This window comes from Schistocerca serialis, chromosome 9 (assembly GCF_023864345.2).
Source record: "Schistocerca serialis cubense isolate TAMUIC-IGC-003099 chromosome 9, iqSchSeri2.2, whole genome shotgun sequence".
NCBI lineage: Eukaryota > Metazoa > Arthropoda > Insecta > Orthoptera > Acrididae > Schistocerca > Schistocerca serialis.
In genome coordinates, this window is record NC_064646.1 from 39,619,346 (window position 1) to 39,638,739 (window position 19,394).

The following is a 19,394-nucleotide window of genomic DNA, read 5'->3' on the forward strand; positions in this document are numbered from 1 at the left end:
CGGCCGATCCATCGCCTCGGGTAGTTGACGTTCAGGTAGTTACGGACAGATAAGTGCCAATGCGGTGGCGCTCCATCCTGCTGAAATATGAATTGTTGTGCTTCTTGTTCGAGCTGAGGGAACAGCCAATTCTCTAACATCTCCAGATACTGTAGTCCAGTTACAGTAGCACCTTCGAAGAAAAAGGGACCAAAAACTTTATTGGCTGAAATGGCACAGAAAACGTTCACCTTAGGCGAGTCACGTTCATACTGAGTTGTTTCCCGCGGATTCGTTCGAAATGCACGCTGAACAACTGTCGTCGATTCACTTCTGCCGTACTCAATAACACAAAAAGCTTTCTGTTGAGCGATCGCCATCTTAGCATCAACTGACGCTGACGCCTAGTCAACAGCGCCTCAAACGAACAAATGTACAACTAAATGAAACTTTATAGCTCCCTTAATTCGCCGACAGATAGTGCTTAGCTCTGCCTTTTGTCGTTGCAGAGTTTTAAATTCCTAAAGTTGTGGTATTCTTTTTGAATCACCCTGTACATATGACACATCATCTTTGGACTATAATATAAAAATATTCAGTTATACATATTTTGTTAGGAGATGTACAGTGCTTCCTGGCGACACATTTCAATTAACGGACTGTTTAGAAATGTATGTTTGTGGTTTATGGTTTTCATTTTTCTGTTCGTTTCCCGTCTCCATTGGTTCTTGTGTAGGCATTAGACGCACACAATACATGTTTCCAGTTGATAAACCGTCATATGTCCTTGTCTACATATCACTAACTTCGCTACACAAACGTGTTGCAAACTGCACATGGCCTACCTCACTCACTGTAAGGCTGGCTGAGGGATTATGGGAGCTACAGGGGGTGCTGGGTTGGTAATGGTGGAACAGAAAGTGATGGGATCATAGAGAGTTATTGTGCGTGTATTTTTTTAAATTTTTCAAATTGTTTATTTACTTTTTAATAATTTTTATAAGTTTTTAATTTTTTTTGTGGCAAGCTGTGAAATAGTGAGGATATTGGTCTGGTGTTAATCGTTTCCTTGTCATTGACTATACGTTTTTATCTAGGGTGCTCAGTATGAAATGTTTTACTTACAGAGTTGGCACTCCCTTTCTGTTGTTATTATGGCATAATGTCTGATTTTTATATGCTATGTCTCTTTATATGCTTAGTGACACACAGCATTACGAAATTTCGATATCAAGTTAGAGGCTTATAATGTTACCTGTGAGCACAAACTTGGAAATCTGATTTAAATAATTTTACGCTATACCAAATGCAATGTTTATCTGGATGACTTTTATTATTTGATCATCTTTGTATTAGATAAATTTTCATGAATCCTTTTTCTCAGTACTGCAATAGTGCCTGTGATTTGATTTTTTGGCAGTCAGAAACTGAACTTCATGTTCGTTGTCTCCTTCTTTGTCTCCTTCGCCGTAAAGAAGAAGACGACTGAACTGAGAATACGGTCACAGCTAATTGCTCTCATATAATGTATGGTTCTTCATGTCTTTACTCAAAAATGGTCATTGGAAAAGAATTGTTAGATATTACTCAATCAGATTCAGCGATGGAGGGGGAAGTGAAGAGATTTATTACATCTCCCTGCAATGTAGGTAGGAATTATGCAATTAAAAATCATTCCTGCCTAGGTTCTGACACCTGTTCCACGATTAATCTTTCGTTCATTGCTTGGGCAGTAAAATTGAGCTTGCAAAAAAAAAGTGTACTTTAATGACATCACTCTACAGTTTGTCTCTTTATGGAAGCAAAACATGTTATTAATAAGATCCCACTATCATAAAATAGGACTACATAGAAGTACATACTGTTAACATTCGAGGGCACGTAATTCTTACAGTTTTATTTGTACTCAACTTTGACATAATGTTCGCTTACAGTGGCAATAAAAAATTTCTTTGTACTTTTGGTAATATTGCACATAATATTATACATCGTTCAGTTTCTTGTGAGGGCAGTGATTACAAGGATGCCAGGAATAAATTCTATGGTCTGTTTATCATTTTATTATGGTTATGGATGGAAACTTCTGCTTCGCCCTGGAAATCGCGCAGGTATCATCGGGAAATCACCCAAGAACCAGCGTCATGGTGAAGTACGTCAGGATGTGCGTGCAACAAATTGTCAGACACATATTACTTAAAAATATGATAAATAATATCGTTGTCCCGCAAAACAACAACGGGAACACGAACGCACGACATCCAGCTTAGGTTTTCTGTGCAAGAAAATATATAATACAAGAGTAGCAGGAATGTCAAAAGAACCATTCTTATAAATGTTCTTTTAAACCTAAAGATGCAATTAACAGCACTCATTAAACATAATGACATTCCGTGCTACCCTATAGAGATAGAATGCAGTTACCGATTTGTCCTTTTATGGGTGAGCTTAAGAAATCCTTAATAACTTTTTTCACAAAACTGCTCTTGTATTGCCCATATCGCATCAGATTTGTGCGACAATGTTTCCGTTTAGTATCGGCTACGATACAACAGAAGCAATCGGTTGAGAGGGATGGCAGAGAGTGTGAACTTAACGAAGGAAGTTTGGAATCCCACTCCTTCACGCCTGGAACGTTACACGACTTCTGTTGCAGCCGGCTGATGAGACGGTGGCTTCGACACCAGGCGCCGTCTTAACATTATGGCACCTCAGCTTGAGTGGGTTAGGCCCTTCTGGACGTCACGCTCTTCCACTGCACAGTATTAATCCGTCATTTAGTCGCCCGCATTAATCGGCGCACGTTCCGTTACAGGCACTTAATCTTTGATGCCGCTCTATCTGATGTCTGCTGTAGGTGACAGAATGGCATCTGTTCATATGAAACGTGAATTTTGTCTGGCGACTATCAAAATGACGCAAATTACATTGCGTAACAGTTATTCTGTGAACCTCGCTGATGTTGTACGCTGTTCACATCACTCGCTATAATGAACATTAACCAGAGCGTTAGCTGTTACAAATACGTACGGATGAATCGGCTGACTTATTCGCAGACTTTCGGAGATGGCGCGCCCAAGTTGAAAATCGAAATAAGATTGACTGGATATATCACTAGTTTTTGTTTAGGTAAACAGTTTCGACGTAGTGCACAGTTAGCCTGCAGGTCCGAAACCAGGGCTTTCGTCAACAAGACGAGTTTGAGACAGTAAAGTACTGGAGATGTTGAATGATTCTGTGTATAAAGATGGCATGCGCATGAGGTTACATCCTGTTATCTGAATAAAAATGTAACGTAGGCGGTGTTATTTTCATTATACTGAAAGTTGGTTGGTTGGTTGTTTCGGGGAAAGAGACCAGACAGCGAGGTCATCGGTCTCATCGGATTAGGGAAGGACGGGGAAGGAAGTCGGCCGTGCCCTTTGAAAGGAACCATCCCGGCATTTGCCTGGAGCGATTTAGGGAAATCACGGAAAACCTAAATCAGGATGGCCGGACGCGGGATTGAACCGTCGTCCTCCCGAATGCGAGCACAGTGTCTAACCACTGCGCCACCTCGCTCTATACTGACAGTGATTACGGCTTCCCTACGACGTCGTATCTTCTATTATGGTAAGAAGAAAAGGAACACTCTGAAACGCAATTTTTTTCCTTCTGTTGGTGATGGGCGATTTCTGTTATCATGGCACATTAATTTACGCAGAGCGTTTCTGGAAGCCGCTGTCTTCTACCAAAAGGTAGCCGTCACCAACAGAACTGTTCAGAGAAAACTGGGAGAAACTCGGGAGTAGGTTTCCTGATACTGCTATTGTAACCGGGGCAGGATACGTCGATTTACTAGCTGTAAGAGGGGAGTCATGCGATCAAAACTGCTTCCAGAGACAGGGATCAAAGTTAGAATTTTCAGAATGTCTTGTGTGAAACTTACTTCGAACAGTTAATCGGTTCATCACCACAATAGCTTAGATTTCCAAGTATCTAACAGTCCCGTGCTTTCCAAATCAGCTTACGTAGAGGAGAGCATCAATGACCTGAAGCCTACTATAGCATCAGTGACTGCAGGTGTTACAAGCAATGTGAAGGAAGAGAGCAGAAGTGACAATAAACTAACTACAGAATACCTGGGCAGTTCAGTACGGCCAGCCGCGTTGGCCGAGCGGTTCTAGGCGCTTCAGTCCGGAACCACGCGGCTGCTACGGTCGCAAGTTCGAATCCTGCCTCGGGCATGGGTGTGTGTGATGTCCTTGGGTTAATTAGGTTTACATAGTTCTAAGTCTAGGGGACTGATGACCTCAGATGTTAAGTCCCATAATGGTTAGAGCCATTTGAACCAACCAGTTCAGTACGAAATATTCAGCTCTGAGAAGATGTGGTATAAAAATGGCCAAAATTCGAAAGCGTTGTACGACGGGCTACTCAAAAAATTCAATAACTTCGTTTAAAAAATCACACTGCAACTATTAGCCTTTTTAGTAATTGAAGAAGTGGTCAATCACACATGTTAGCTGAAACTGCTATTGTAAAGAGTGCCAAAAGACGCTTCTGTAAAGCAGGCCTAATTAATTGTTTAAACAATATTTAAGGGCCATTTGCTGTCATCTAACATGAGCGCATTTGCGCAAGAATGCTGGCTTATTTATTTATCAGCAAACTAATATTTATATTTATTCTGGATGATCCGAGTGTCACTGTACGTTTACATTTCTTTATTTACATATTGTTATACTACATTATTTCAGTGTGGGAAGTTTTGAAGATGAGTCAAATTATGTCTGCAGAACTTAAGAACGATATATTTTCGGTGCGGTTGGCCTCCAACCAATGGAAAAGCACGCAGTGGCAGAACACCACTGGAGTCAAGCGGAGACAGACTTTTCTTCACTTTTTTTTCGTGTCGTGTGCTCAAGGGACTGATTTTGGACAGTTCTTGTTTCGATCCGTTGCTTCTCGAAGAAGGCAGATCTGCCTGTGATATAGCGCATTTTTCAGTCGAGTGGTATAATTGATTCTGAGCGGTGAACGGCCACCACGAAACCTTAACTTTTGATGACACGTTTACACGAGTTCTTGAAGAAGGCAGGCGTGCCTGTGGTATCGTATTTTAGTCGTCTGGGTGACTGACTGTGGGCGCCGAACGGCCGCTACAGCACTCTAAGCTTTTCCGACTTCAAAACGAAATTGAGGACAGACAGACTTAGTTTCTACTAGTTATCTCCCGTGTGTTAATTTGGAAATCGTCAGGCTGAACTCTGAACTACTTTGAGCTGGCGAATATTTCGTGTACTGTGATCGCAATGTGGACTTAGTTTTGGCGCATCTTGGATGACTAGTTAGCTTGGGGATTCTGCTACCAGTCTCATAAAAATCTCAATGCTACTCTCCTGCGTTTGATAACATTTTTTCTTTCTGTATTTTACTTAATTATCATAGGACCACTTCCCGAGTACTTGATATACTTTCATGAATAAACATAACTCAACATAATGCTCTGCTGTGGTGCGCGTCAGTTACACATGTTAGAATAGAACACTTTTTATTAATTATTCATTTACCTTTTATTTCGTATGTCTGTTTATTTCATTAATTCACAATTCTAGCCAATGCACAGACTGTTTAACTGCAGGATCACAGCTTCACGTTATTATTTGCAGCGAGTTATCTGCTGGGCATGAAACAATACGTGTGCGGTTAGACCCTACGACTTTATCGAGATATCCTTTCAAACAGAGTCGAGTATACCCCAGTTATCTAAGGCACTAGCAACATCAGGTAAAGTCTCAGTCAGTTTACTCGTATCGACTGCTGGTTAGATAGCAGCTACTCGGGAGATAACAGGTACAGTCGTAATGTGTCACATTTCGACTGCAACAGTGCATAAGTAATAAACAGGTTGATGTATTCAGAAGTTTTACCTGTGAATATTACAGGCTATATTCAGTAACAGTTTTCTCTTTTCTCTCTCTACGTCTTTATTTTCCAGCGATTTACCTGTAAAAACTATTGTACATGCCGAAATGCCAATAATCTCAAAATCCGTTCTACGTACCTGGAGAAATACAATTTCAATTAGCGGCAAAATATGATCAAAACTAATTCAGTAGACTCTCCACGAGGACGGAGCGTTAGAGAGACCTAGTTTCAAATCTCGGGCCGGCAATCTAGATATCCGTTTCATGCAGTTATCTAAATCACTCCATGCAAATGGCGGCATGGTCCCTTAAAACGTTCATACCTTCCCCTCCAGTAGTAAGAAATCTCGGCAAAGCTCCGTCTCTAATATTCTTAGCTGTAGATGGGGCGTAAAAAACAAACTTCCTTTCTTCTTTCTTGTTGTGTCTGGATATTAAATGAGCAAATCCAAGGGAATCGGTCTTGTGAACAAATGTGTCCGAGAAATTACCAAGTCGAGAAATTGCGGTCGGATTGTGGCGCGTTACGCACTGAGGTGACAAAACTCACGGGACCTCTCCTAATATCCTGTCGGACCTCCTTTTGCCCGGAGTAGTGCTGCAACTATGCGTGGCATGGATTCAACAAGTCGCTGGATGCCCCTGCAGAAATACTGAGTCAGGTTACCTCTATAGGCGTCCATAATTCAGAAAGTGTTGCTGGTGCAGGATTTTGCGCACTATCTGACCTCTCGATTATGTTGGGTGATCATTCGCTCGAATTGTCCAGAATGTTCTTCAAACCAGTCGCTGAGAATTGTAGCCTGGTGACATGGCGCGTTGTCACCCATACAAATTGCATCTCTGTTTGGGGACATAAAGTCCACGAATGCCTTCATGTGGTCTCCAAGTAGGCGAACGTAACCATTGCCAGTCAATGATCGGTGCAGTTGGGTCAGAGGATTCAGTCCATTACGAGTAAACACAGCTCACACCATTATGGAACACCACAGCTTGCAAAGTGCTTTCTTTGTTGACAACTTGGGACCGTGGCTTCGCGGGGTTTGCGCGACACTCGAGCCCCACCGTCAACTCTTGCCAACTGATATCTGGACTCATCTGACCAAGCCAAGGTTTTCCAGTCGTCTAGGCTCTATAGTCTAGTAGAAATAGCATTCAGATCTGAAAAAATTGCTACAAAAGGTTTTATTGTTTTAATGGCTTCGTTTGTGCTCCAGTATGACTATCCTAGGTTTTCCCCCTCGGCGGAGTTGTTGTGGAAAAGTAGTGGGGGGATTATATCTCGTAAATGACTCACAATATCGAAAACCGAGTAGGATTAAAAATTGTAGGGCATGGAATTCTGCATTGAATGAGACCATCCGCATATTTTTTGGACAACCCATTTCCATACTAGTGCTCTTCAAAATTGGACTAATTTTACATGTTCATGAAAAATTTTCATTTTGATCTCTGTTTGTTTGGCAATATCGTTGAAACTAACCCAATTATCAATAATGTTCATAAAAAAGATTGGAGAAAGAAATTCTGCATTCGATGAAACCAAAAGTGAATTTACTGGACCGCCCATTTGTGTACAGCTCTTTATTATAGTTGGACCATTTCTCATCATCAATGAAGACAATTTCAAATGCAGTTCTTCAGTAATTCTTATGTATGCTCTTTTAAATACAGAACTATAGCAACCCATTGTTTTGTACTTATTTAATATAGTAATAGTATAAAATGTTAAAATTTTGAAAAATTTCAAAAATAAAGTTAAAAAAGTTTTTCTTATGTCGAGGGTTAAGAACTGAGAGCTCGTATCTGACAGATGTCAGAAAAAGTCCTGGCTTAAAAAAACTTGTAAGTGAAAAAAAAATATGTTATAACAAAATCATGCAAAAAAGACAACGCACAACCCGAGAATAATAAATGATTATGCTCTAAATAAAACAATCAAAGCAATCAAAATTTTTATTAAGAAGTTATGTTTTTTAGTCCCCCTGTAAAATTTGACTTTTGTCAGATACGTGGTCTCCATTCTTAACCCTCGATATAATATAGTGATACCCATTCAACTGATATGAAGGAGGCAGGAAGAGTGAGACACTCCTTGAAATTAAGTAGTTGGTTGGTTGGTTTGTGGGATTGAAGGGACCAGGCTGCTAGGGCCATCGGTCGCGAAATTAAGTAGTTGTTATTATATTTCGTAATTACAAAAGTTTACACAAATGCATGAGATGAAAAGGGTAAAAGTAGGTATGTACACAAATTTCACATAAGTCGACATTTGACACTGCGAACCATGCAGGAGAGCTTCTGTAAAGTTTGGAAGGTAGGAGACGAGGTACTGGCGTAAGTCGTGCTTGGGTAGCTCAGTTGGTAGAGCACTTGCACGCGAAAGACAAAGGTCCCTAGTTCGAGCCTCGGTCTGGCACACAGTTTTAATCTGCCAGGAAGTTTCAAGTTGATTTCTGCTGTTCTTTCACGCTGTGTTGCTTGTCTGTTGGCACTGACAACCCTACGCAAACGCCACTGCTCTCGGTCATAAAGTGAAGGCCGTCGGCCACTGCACTGTCCGTTTTGAGAGGTGATGCTCGAAATGCGGTGTTCTCGGAACGCTATTGGCACTGTGGATGCCGGAATATTGAATTACCTAACGATTTCCGAAATGGAATGTCCCATGCGTCCATCTCCGACTGCCGTTCCGCGTTCAAAGTCTTAACTCCCGTCGTGGGGCCATAATCACGTCGGAGCCTTCTCACTTGAATCACCTGAGTACAAATAATACATACACCAATGTACTATACTTTTATACCTCGTGTACGCGATAGTACAGCCATCTGTATACCAGGTGTACCGGTATGAAATGAGCGTTTTTTTGTGAAAATGAAACACTAATTTTGAATTGAAAAGTAAAAACATTTTATTCAAAGTACTGACCATTGCTTTCTGTACATTCTGACCACCACGCCAATAGAAATGTTCGTCTTTTGAAGCACCAATCAGACACCCAATTTTCGATTTCTTCTTAGGAATCAAAGTGTTCCTCAGCCAATGCGTGTCTCATTGATGAAAACAAATGGTAGTCGGAAGGGGCCAAGTCTGGTGAATACGGCGGGTGGGGTAGCAGCTCCCAGCCAACTGTTTTGATTGCATCCTGAACCAGTTTTGCTTTGTGTGCAGGTGCATTGTCGTGTAAAAAAATTACTTTCCCATGTCTTCTGGCCCATTGTGGTCGTTTTTCGATCAATGCGTAGTTCAAATTGATCATTTGTTGTCTGCAGCGATTAGTATGCACAGTTTCACCGGGTTTTAGAAGCTCATGAAACACCACACCTTTCTGATCCCACCAAACACAAAGCGTTGTCTTCTTGCCGAATCGATCTGATTTTGCAGTCGATGTTGATGGTTGTCCCGGATTAACCCATGATTTTTCCCGTTTAGGATTCTTAAAATAAATCCATTTTTCATCGCCAGTAACAATTCGATGCAAAACTGATTCTTTTTCATGTCTTTGAAGCAAAATTTGACAAATGGTTTTTCGGTTTTCCATCTTCTTTCACTCAATTTATGTGGCACCCATTTTCCACACTTTTGGATCGTTCCCATAGCTTTCAAACGGTCAGAAATTGTTTGTTGTGCAACATTTAGCATTGCTGCCATTTGCTTCTAACACAAAGTATCATCTTCATCTAATATTGCTTGCAATTCGGCGTCTTCGAACTTTTTTTGGTGGTCTTGCACGTTCTTCATTTCTTACATCAAAATCATTATTTCTGTACCGTTGAAACCATCTTTTGCATGTTGCTTCTGATAGAGCGTGATCACCATATGCCTCGACAAGCATTCGATGTGACTCTGCAGCACTTTTTTCAAATGAAAACCAAAAATTAATGCTTTCCGCAAATCATTACTTTCTGGAACAAAATTCGACATTATTAACACGATGAAAACACATGATGTTGTTTGTTCCATGACTTGATGTATACTAAATATTTTTGACAGATGTCATACCAACCAAATAAAAAAAAATTAAGGCTCGTTCACAACAGATGTTCCCTATCGACACATTTGTATCTTAACGCTCATTTCATACCAGTACACCTGGTATTTACTTATCGGTATCCCATGACTTTGGTCACGTCAGTGAATGTTTGTGCGGGAGGAGCCGTTCAAGCCTTCGCACCAGCCCTACATTGCACTATGTAGGTGTGTACACTTCCAGTCACCTAATGGCACAAGGATTTTTTTTTTTTTAAGGGCCGGTTTCGACATGACATAATCGACCAACCCGTTGTGACCGGTAATTCGCATAATTTTATCCTGTCTTCCATTCTCGACCAGCGTTCACGCCCCATCGCGACGGAAACGCGGTCTAGAAGTGGGCACACAGCACTTGTTACCATGTAAGGCAAGTGAAACTAACACTGCAACCGCATTCGAATTCCACCCTGACACATTAAGCGGCAGTAAAATATTTAACTTTGTGACATTTTGGCAGTGCACACAGCACCGACTTTCTCGGTTTCAATCTTCGGCCTCGCACAATGTTGTCGGCTTGTTACAGGATGTCTGTCCACCTTCTATAGCAGCTACGCCAGTACACACCGAACGCGCACGCGTCGTGTGTTCATTTAACTTGCCACGCTGGGCTACAAGCAGAGTGCAGCCTGCACTTGCGCTATGTCCTGCGTACTACATACGGACTACTTCACTGAAGAAAAAATGAGCAACAATGGAGTTAGTGACCCCAATCGTCGATTCGAATTCCTACGCGACACATGATAATAACGGAAAGGAGGCTAGACCTAACGTACCGCCGAATTACGGGACAGTAGATAAGGCGCGAAGTATCAGCTGAATGGGAAACTAATTTATCCGAGACCCGATGTAGGAAACACTACGGCATTCGCCTAACGTGATTTCGGCACAAGTTGGAGAAGCCGACACGAGCGCAGTTGGACTGGTACCCTGACGAACCCTTCGAAGTCCAAGCTTGTGCTTCGCCTAGTTTAATCGCCTCCTGTTGTAAAATGCCTTGCAGGTCACGTGGCTCTTGCAGAGGGATCAGCCTTATCTTCTGCCTGCCGCTCGCACGAGCGAGACTCTAAAATAAGTCACCGTAAGAACCGGCTTCCGGCCACCGCCTAGTTTTATCTGCTACTATAGCACCTGACCGGGTCAACAGGCACGTACAGACAATGACGGTTGCAAACTCGCTGCAAGGCCGGTCAGGTGCTCGCGACTAAAAGGATAAAAGTTACTTACGCAGGCGAAATATCAAGCAACAAGAGTTGCACTGTGACGCTACTGTGAGAGTCGATACGAGAGCAGAGACTTGTTGCAGGCTGAAGAACGTCCACAGCAACGACTACATGCAGGAACACATCATGAAGGCCCAATGAAAACACAACAACCGATAACACGTGATGCCGGAGAACTGCAAGTTGCTTATGGATATGCCAGCAACTTTTTTTTCCTCCCTTCCTTCCTTCCGTTAATCCTTTGTTATCTTTCTTACTTTTGTAATATAGCGGAGATGCTTAGTCGCAGAAAGGCAAAACAAAAAGACTGTCACACAATTAGCCTTCGGCCAACAAGGCCTTTGTCAGAATTGGACAACATACACACAGGCACATACTCACGCAAACGCAACTCACACACACATGACCACAGATCTGACAGCTGGAGCCAGACATTGTTACATTCCATCGTGGATTTTCCATTGTTCCATTTTGTAAAAGTTTAGTAATTCCCTTCTCGTGTTGTAATACAGTTATCTATTTCTTCCTGTCCAAAACATTTCTGTGCTGGAAACTTTTCCTGGTAGAGTCAAAGTTTACAACAGTTCGCATATTTGCCTTCCGTTTGTCTGCTCCACCCACCGCCAACACACTACGACTTCGTTTTTAATCCGCTGTCCGTTAACTGCTCCCCGCTGCTGTTACGGATTTCTTACGCCCTCTGTGACTCTCCCAACATCATCAGCCAAATTTAAATTTTCAGTCTCCTTTTGTAACACAACATATTAATTCTTTCATTATATAAATGAGAAGCCCAAAATTGTGTGTGCACTACATTAATTTATCTAGTTAACCGAATTTTTCCTTACAAGTCCATTATAAGACTATTATTAACTATTGTCATCTAAATGCTAAATGCTAAATAGCATTGAAAAATATATCAAACATGGAGAGTGTGATGCAAAGACAGATTAAAAGACATTTGACAGTGCAATAGAAAGACAATACAAAATGTTAAACACTAAATAAACGTTCCGCGCGGGATTAGCCGAGCGGTCAAGGCGCCTGCAATCATGGACTGTGCGGCTAGTCCCGGCGGAGGTTCGAGTCCTCCCTCGAGCATGGGTGTGTGTGTTTGTCCTTAGGATGATTTAGGTGAAGTAGTGTGTAAGCTTAGGGACTGACGACCATAGCAGTTAAGTCCCATAAGATTTCACACACATTTGAACATTTGACATAAATGTGAAAGGAACACACCAGCAAGCAGTGAGACTAAACATCGAAAAACTGTGTGTGTCTGTGTACGTGAATGTTGCGTAATAGGAGATCGACAACGTGAAACAATTACACTCAACAGAAGAGAAGATGAGAGTGTGATACAACAATTTAACAATTTAAATTGAAGTGACAATAGTCGATATTAACTCCAGCGTGTGGTCTCGATGGCGACATGTTGTAGTATACTTGTTTTCCTATGGTGCAGCAATCTGACTACTGGATAATAGCTTGGAAAGTTACTGTATACAGAAGGTGATGAAGACAATGAGTAAAATACATAACGTATTAACTGAAGACATGAAGTCCGTAAATGAGTTCGCAATCATTTTTGGCACTTTATTTTCACAAGTCCGTCGCGATCACACAGGTTTCTTATACTTTACTACCAATTTCAGCACACTGCCATCCAGAGATCTGTTACAAAGATAAATATTGTGTAAGCGACAAGTTCAATAAGTTAACGCTAAATCTAACAAGTCTTAGTCATACATAAAATATAAAATTATAAAATGTTTATAGTCACGTATAGCGGCCATACTTGTCTAATCACGCTTAATTCTTCCACGCTTCCAGGAAATAAAGGATACTACGACATGTCGCCATTGAGACCACACGCTGGATATAATATCGACGATCGATATTTTGGCTTCTAACGTATAGTTACTATTTTATTCATTGTACTACAATTACGTTTATGGTAGCTGATCTGTCAGGCTGGAAGATTTTTTAGATATTCTATTTTATTGTTACACTTTTTATACTAGCTTATACAGGTTATATGTTTTACCTAGTCAGGCTAGTGGCTGTATTATATTAGTATTTGTACTTTTTGTGGTATTTTAAGTATGAATTTAATGTCACATCAGTTACGTTTTATTGTCAGACGCTCGTTTTGCTATGGAAAGTAATTAAAAAAATTTAAACTAATGACTGTGCTTGCCGCAATTTAATCGTCACATTGGCGACACTGGTTTAATATGCGCTCTAGCTAAAGTGCCCCCTGCTGGCATTAGTCTCTTGTAGAAATACCATACGCAATCTGAGTATTACCAGCACGTACCATGTGCTCACATGTTTAACTTGACGATAATTTACATCGGAATATTTTAATCGTATGTATGGCTCCTATACGTGGCTATAAACATTTTACAGTTTTATATTTTATGTATCACTAAGACTTGTTAGATTTAGCTTTAACTTATTGAACAAGTCGCTTGCACAATATTTATCTTCGTAACAGATCTCAAGATGGCAGTGTCCCAAAACCGGTAACGAAGCGTAAGAAATCTGTGTTATCAAGACGGACTTGTGAAACTAAAATATGTAACGTAGTTGGAAATATGTAAGTTAAACTGTTTATCAGTAAGTACGAAGAACTGTACTTACTGCAGGGAAGAGATGTGTGATGTTCTATCCCACTTAGAGAGAACTTGCAGTCGCTGCAGATTTTGAGCATGTGTCTGCTGCAGTCTCAGTGAGGTGGCCAAAGGTCAACGTGAACTTCCACGTGCTCTTGTAACGTGTGCCAGTCTGCAAATTTGTTTTTAGGTACTTTCTAGTTCCCAGCTAGAAAAGGAGTTTTTCGGCATAATTATTTGATCACATTGCATTTCGAGTCATCTCTAGGTAACCTCCTACATACCATTACCGTAAAAATTAACAGATGTTTAAACAACACAGCGCTACACGATTACTCTGTTGCTGCCTTAGAAAATATTGTTATATATTTGAACGGAGAATTCTTACCATCTATGTGGAAAAACACAGTTCACTAATTGGATTTATACTGGTTTAAGCAATAGTTTTGGTAGCCTACATACACGTATGTTTGTATACTTTTGGTCCTTGTCTGTATACGATGTGTACACACCACGAGAGTAATAAAAATATGCAGCTGAGGTGTTGCATAACGTGTTCGTTTCCAGTCGGTGAAAGAAACTATGTGATGGCGAGTGGATAAACGGTAAACGAAAGCAAGTGTATAAACGGAAACAAAAGGAGCAAATTCGATTCTGTAAGGCTTTGATTGCAGTATGAGGGAATTTTGGAACAAGGTGCTGTCCAGTTTATTCATCAGAAAATAAAAAACTAGTTGCAACGGATCTGACTGCGAGGGAGTCGCTAGTTGGGCGCGAAGCGGAAAAGCATTGGCTGAAGTGGAAATCGAAATGAGCGTTTGGCGTCATAGGCCAGGTGGACCCTTTCGGGGCAGGTCCGGCCGCTTTGGTGCAGGTCTGTATTATTCGATGCCACATTTGGCGAAATGCGCGCCGGCTGGGGATGAAATGATGATAAAGAGAACACAACACCCAGTCCCTAAGCGGAGAAAATCTCCGACCCACCTGGGAAGCGAACCTGGGCCCGCAGGGCGGCAATCTGTCACGCTGACCACTTTTTTTCCCTTTATTAAAACAACCATATATGTACATAACCACAAAAACAAAATAATGAAGTGCTGGATCTGTTTCAACACGAATTGTATCCTACAATAGACTGAAGAACACATTTCAATATAGTGCCATTTGTAAGCTTAGTCCGCAGTTCGTGGTCGTGCGGTAGCGTTCTCGCTTCCCGCGCCCGGGTTCCCGGGTTCGATTCCCGGCGGGGTCAGGGATTTTCTCTGCCTCGTGATGACTGGGTGTTGTGTGATGTCGTTAGGTTAGTTAGGTTTAAGTAGTTCTAAGTTCTAGGAGACTGATGACCGTAGATGTTAAGTCCCATAGTGCTCAGAGCCAACCATTTGTAAGCTTACAAAATAGAATAAAAGTAGTAAACTGACAATAGCCTCTTCAGTCCAGACAGAGACATAGAACCAAAGCGCAAACATACACTCCTGGAAATTGAAATAAGAACACCGTGAATTCATTGTCCCAGGAAGGGGAAACTTTATTGACACATTCCTGGGGTCAGATACATCACATGATCACACTGACAGAACCACAGGCACATAGACACAGGCAACAGAGCATGCACAATGTCGGCACTAGTACAGTGTATATCCACCTTTCGCAGCAATGCAGGCTGCTATTCTCCCATGGAGACGATCGTAGAGATGCTGGATGTAGTCCTGTGGAACGGCTTGCCATGCCATTTCCACCTGGCGCCTCAGTTGGACCAGCGTTCGTGCTGGACGTGCAGACCGCGTGAGACGACGCTTCATCCAGTCCCAAACATGCTCAATGGGGGACAGATCCGGAGATCTTGCTGGCCAGGGTAGTTGACTTACACCTTCTAGAGCACGTTGGGTGGCACGGGATACATGCGGACGTGCATTGTCCTGTTGGAACAGCAAGTACCCTTGCCGGTCTAGGAATGGTAGAACGATGGGTTCGATGACGGTTTGGATGTACCGTGCACTATTCAGTGTCCCCTCGAAGATCACCAGTGGTGTACGGCCAGTGTAGGAGATCGCTCCCCACACCATGATGCCGGGTGTTGGCCCTGTGTGCCTCGGTCGTATGCAGTCCTGATTGTGGCGCTCACCTGCACGGCGCCAAACACGCATACGACCGTCATTGGCACCAAGGCAGAAGCGACTCTCATCGCTGAAGACGACACGTCTCCATTCGTCCCTCCATTCACGCCTGTCGCGACACCACTGGAGGCGGGCTGCACGATGTTGGGGCGTGAGCGGAAGACGGCCTAACGGTGTGCGGGGTCGTAGCCCAGCTTCATGGAGACGGTTGCGAATGGTCCTCGCCGATACCCCAGGAGCAACAGTTTCCCTAATTTGCTGGGAAGTGGCGGTGCGGTCCCCTACGGCACTGCGTAGGATTCTACGGTCTTGGCGTGCATCCGTGCGTCGCTGCGGTCCGGTCCCAGGTCGACGGGCACGTGCACCTTCCGCCGACCACTGGCGACAACATCGATGTACTGTGGAGACCTCACGCCCCACGTGTTGAGCAATTCGGCGGTACGTCCACCCGGCCTCCCGCATGCCCACTATACGCCCTCGCTCAAAGTCCGTCAACTGCACATACGGTTCACGTCCACGCTGTCGCGGCATGCTACCAGTGTTAAAGACTGCGATGGAGCTCCGTATTCCACGGCAAACTGGCTGACACTGACGGCGGCGGTGCACAAATGCTGCGCAGCTAGCGCCATTCGACGGCCAACACCGCGGTTCCTGGTGTGTCCGCTGTGCCGTGCGTGTGATCATTGCTTGTACAGCCCTCTCGCAGTGTCCGGAGCAAGTATGGTGGGTCTGACACACCGGTGTCAATGTGTTCTTTTTTCCATTTCCAGGAGTGTATATATAACTGACTGTCTTAACTAGAATGACGGTTCTGTCATTTTATTCATAACCGTCCAAACTCAAACTCATTTGGAGCATTAAAACGGATAACAAGACATGCACAGGAAACATAAATTAATGAAAACGTCATAATGAAGTTAATGACACCATTGAGAAGTCGGGAGCAGTCCTAGGAACAGGTGTAACCCCTTATTCGTTGTGTATTTTGTTCGCTACATAGTCTTGCATGTGATTTGTGTCCTTACCGGCATCGAGAATTACCCTACGCCTTGTTTTTCAAGAATTATGTCTAACATGTTAGCGAATATCTTCCTGTAATTTCGGTAACGTTTCATCTTCCAACGTGCCGTTCTCATGTAAGCCTCGAAACTAATGAGATTATCTTCACTATTGTGGAAGATGATATACGTCACAAACTGTCCTAACAGCCACATCACGGTGTTGTTCTTGGTAGCTGGAAAATGTTTCGCGTCCGGCCAGAGCAGGATGTCGGTGCAGTGGCTGGCTGGGCTGCTGCGGGTAATCAGGCCCAGCCTCTGCTGCACCCATCACCAGTTACTGAGATGACCGCCACAAGTGAAGCGATGGCGTAATGTGTCGACCAGGCCACAGCGGACGCGTTAATCACTGTCACTTAAACCGATTCTATGCAACCTTTCATTAGTGGGTATAACATCGTTTACCACTTTATACCATGTGGACGCCACTTCAGCAGTGTGGACGGTTAAACTTATGTTGTCCCAAACTGCCTTCCAATGGACACTCGAGTATTTAAGTTCAATGGGATTCCGGACTATTGGAGATGTCCATCTTTTTAATAACAGGTGCGTCGTCGGTAAATCCTGTGTGAAATAATGTCCATCAGTATAGCTTACTTCAAGGAAAAACTGCTTGACATGTCGTAGTTTGTAATGTATTTTACCTACATCAATAGGTGGGTGCATATCGGTGGGTTGTAAGGTTCGGAAGAGCCAACTGGTTACGCTGAGAGGTTCCTTGTCCAACAAATGGGTGATTCGTTTAATATACAACGCAGTACACTTTCGGTTAATGTCAGGCATGTTGAGTCGGCCGGCCTGTCTGGAAGACGTCAGCGTGGTGTATTTCACTTTGAACAGATGCCCTTGCTAGATAAATCTATTAGAGAGTTTCATCACGTGTTTGGCCTGCATCTTGGGGACTGGAAATAGTTGGGCCATATAGTACACTTTACTGAATATATAACTGCTGGGGAGTCGTATGCGTTGGAGAATGTCAACGGACCGCCTTTGTCATTAAACACCGGGACAGTGCGAACACAGTCCCGACTACCAAAAATTATGCGCCCGAGTTACTCGCATTTGGAGTAATCGCGGGGATCAGCTCGACCGAAGTGCAATGGACAAGCCTCACCCCGGAAGAACCGCTTTCATGATCATGGTATCGTCTACGCCAGGTAAGCTATCGGGGCAGACGCTGGCCGAAGTACGCACACGCCGCAACTTAACGTTCCCAGCACTCGCCATACGTCCACAGTGTGGTACCCAAGGTCAATACAAACTTTTTTCTCTTTGAAATCAAACCAGTTAAAGGCACTGTTGTCATTGCAAGCACACCTCGCATAACACAAATTACAGCCCGTGCGCGAATAACACCTGCCTCGTTCTTTAGACTCGTTCAAAAGAGATAGGCCCAAGTGCGTGTGAAATGGACACGAGGAACCTCAGCGCCACTTCTCCTAGCGGCCTCTTACGTAATGACAGGCGGTGACGTCTGTTTTGAGTCTCCGAACTCACGAGTCGCAGTGCTCGCGAGTGTGTGATAAGGCGTCCTCCGGCTGTGTTAACGCGCCCTTATCGCAGTGTGGACACCGTATAAAAGTTATGCGCCTCTAGCCGTGTATCAGTGGCCCCGTGAACCGGCGCGCTAAAAATACGCGAGCAGAGTCACTTGCTGTAGGCACACACACACAGACGCTACGGAGGTGGGTTGATTGTCCTAAAAAGTATGCCTACGATTTTCCAGTTTGGTGTAATTGTGTCAGTTGCTAAATGATATATTTTGCATGTACTCGATTGATATATATGTGTGTGTGATGCAAACTTTGTGCAGTGAACAACCACGCGCATATCTATTTCTTGAACAGTTTTGGTACTGATTATTTTTTTATATGTTTGTGTACACTGTCAGATGCTCTGCCCACGCCGAGGTGGTCAGTTGCTGTTGCAGCGTATTTGTGGACTCAAAAGGACAAAAGGACATTTATTTCCAAAGATTTTTCGAGATAATGTGTAAGTAGGCTGTTTAGGTTTTTTTATTGGTAACGCCACGTAGCGCTCTGTATGAAAATCACTGACTGTGCTGTGTGCAGTCTGAGGCTGGTCGGCATTGTTGCCAATGTTCGCCATTGTAGTGTTGGGTTGTTGGCTGTTAAAAGCGCGTAGCGTTGCGCAGTTGGAGGTGAGCCGCCAGCAGTGGTGGATGTGGGGCGAGAGATGGCGGAATTTTGAGAGCGGACGATCTGGACGTGTGTCTATCAGAAAGAGTAAATTTGTAATATTGGATATCATGGACTGATATATATATTATGACTTTTGAACACTATTAAGGTAAATACATTGTTTGTTCTCTATCAAAATCGTTCATTTGCTAACTATGCTTATCAGTAGTTAGTGCCTTGAGTAGTTTGAATCTTTTATTTAACTGGCAGTAGTGGCGCTCGCTGTATTGCAGTAGTTCGAGTAACGAAGATTTTTGTGAGGTAAGTGA

The 19,394-nt window shown here is 43.0% G+C and overlaps 1 protein-coding gene and 1 non-coding gene across 13 annotated transcripts in view; one reads left to right on the forward strand and one right to left on the reverse strand.

Moving 5' to 3' along the window:
• Nucleotides 1-19,394, forward strand: part of LOC126419835 (UDP-glycosyltransferase UGT5-like) — a 640,482-nt gene that overhangs the window by 48,824 nt on the left and 572,264 nt on the right. For 2 of the 12 annotated variants that reach the window (XM_050087076.1, XM_050087071.1), the window contains exon 1: nt 18,507-18,609. The exons of 2 other annotated variants lie outside the window; for them this stretch is intronic. The gene's annotated coding sequence lies outside the window, so the exon portion shown is untranslated. Of the gene's footprint in view, nt 1-18,505; nt 18,610-19,394 lie in introns of those variants that run through there. 8 more of the 12 variants (XM_050087072.1, XM_050087070.1, XM_050087078.1 and 5 more) reach the window with 7 other exon arrangements.
• Nucleotides 17,927-18,089, reverse strand: LOC126420148 (U1 spliceosomal RNA). Its single transcript, XR_007576024.1, has one exon. It is a non-coding gene; the product is annotated as a U1 spliceosomal RNA (small nuclear RNA).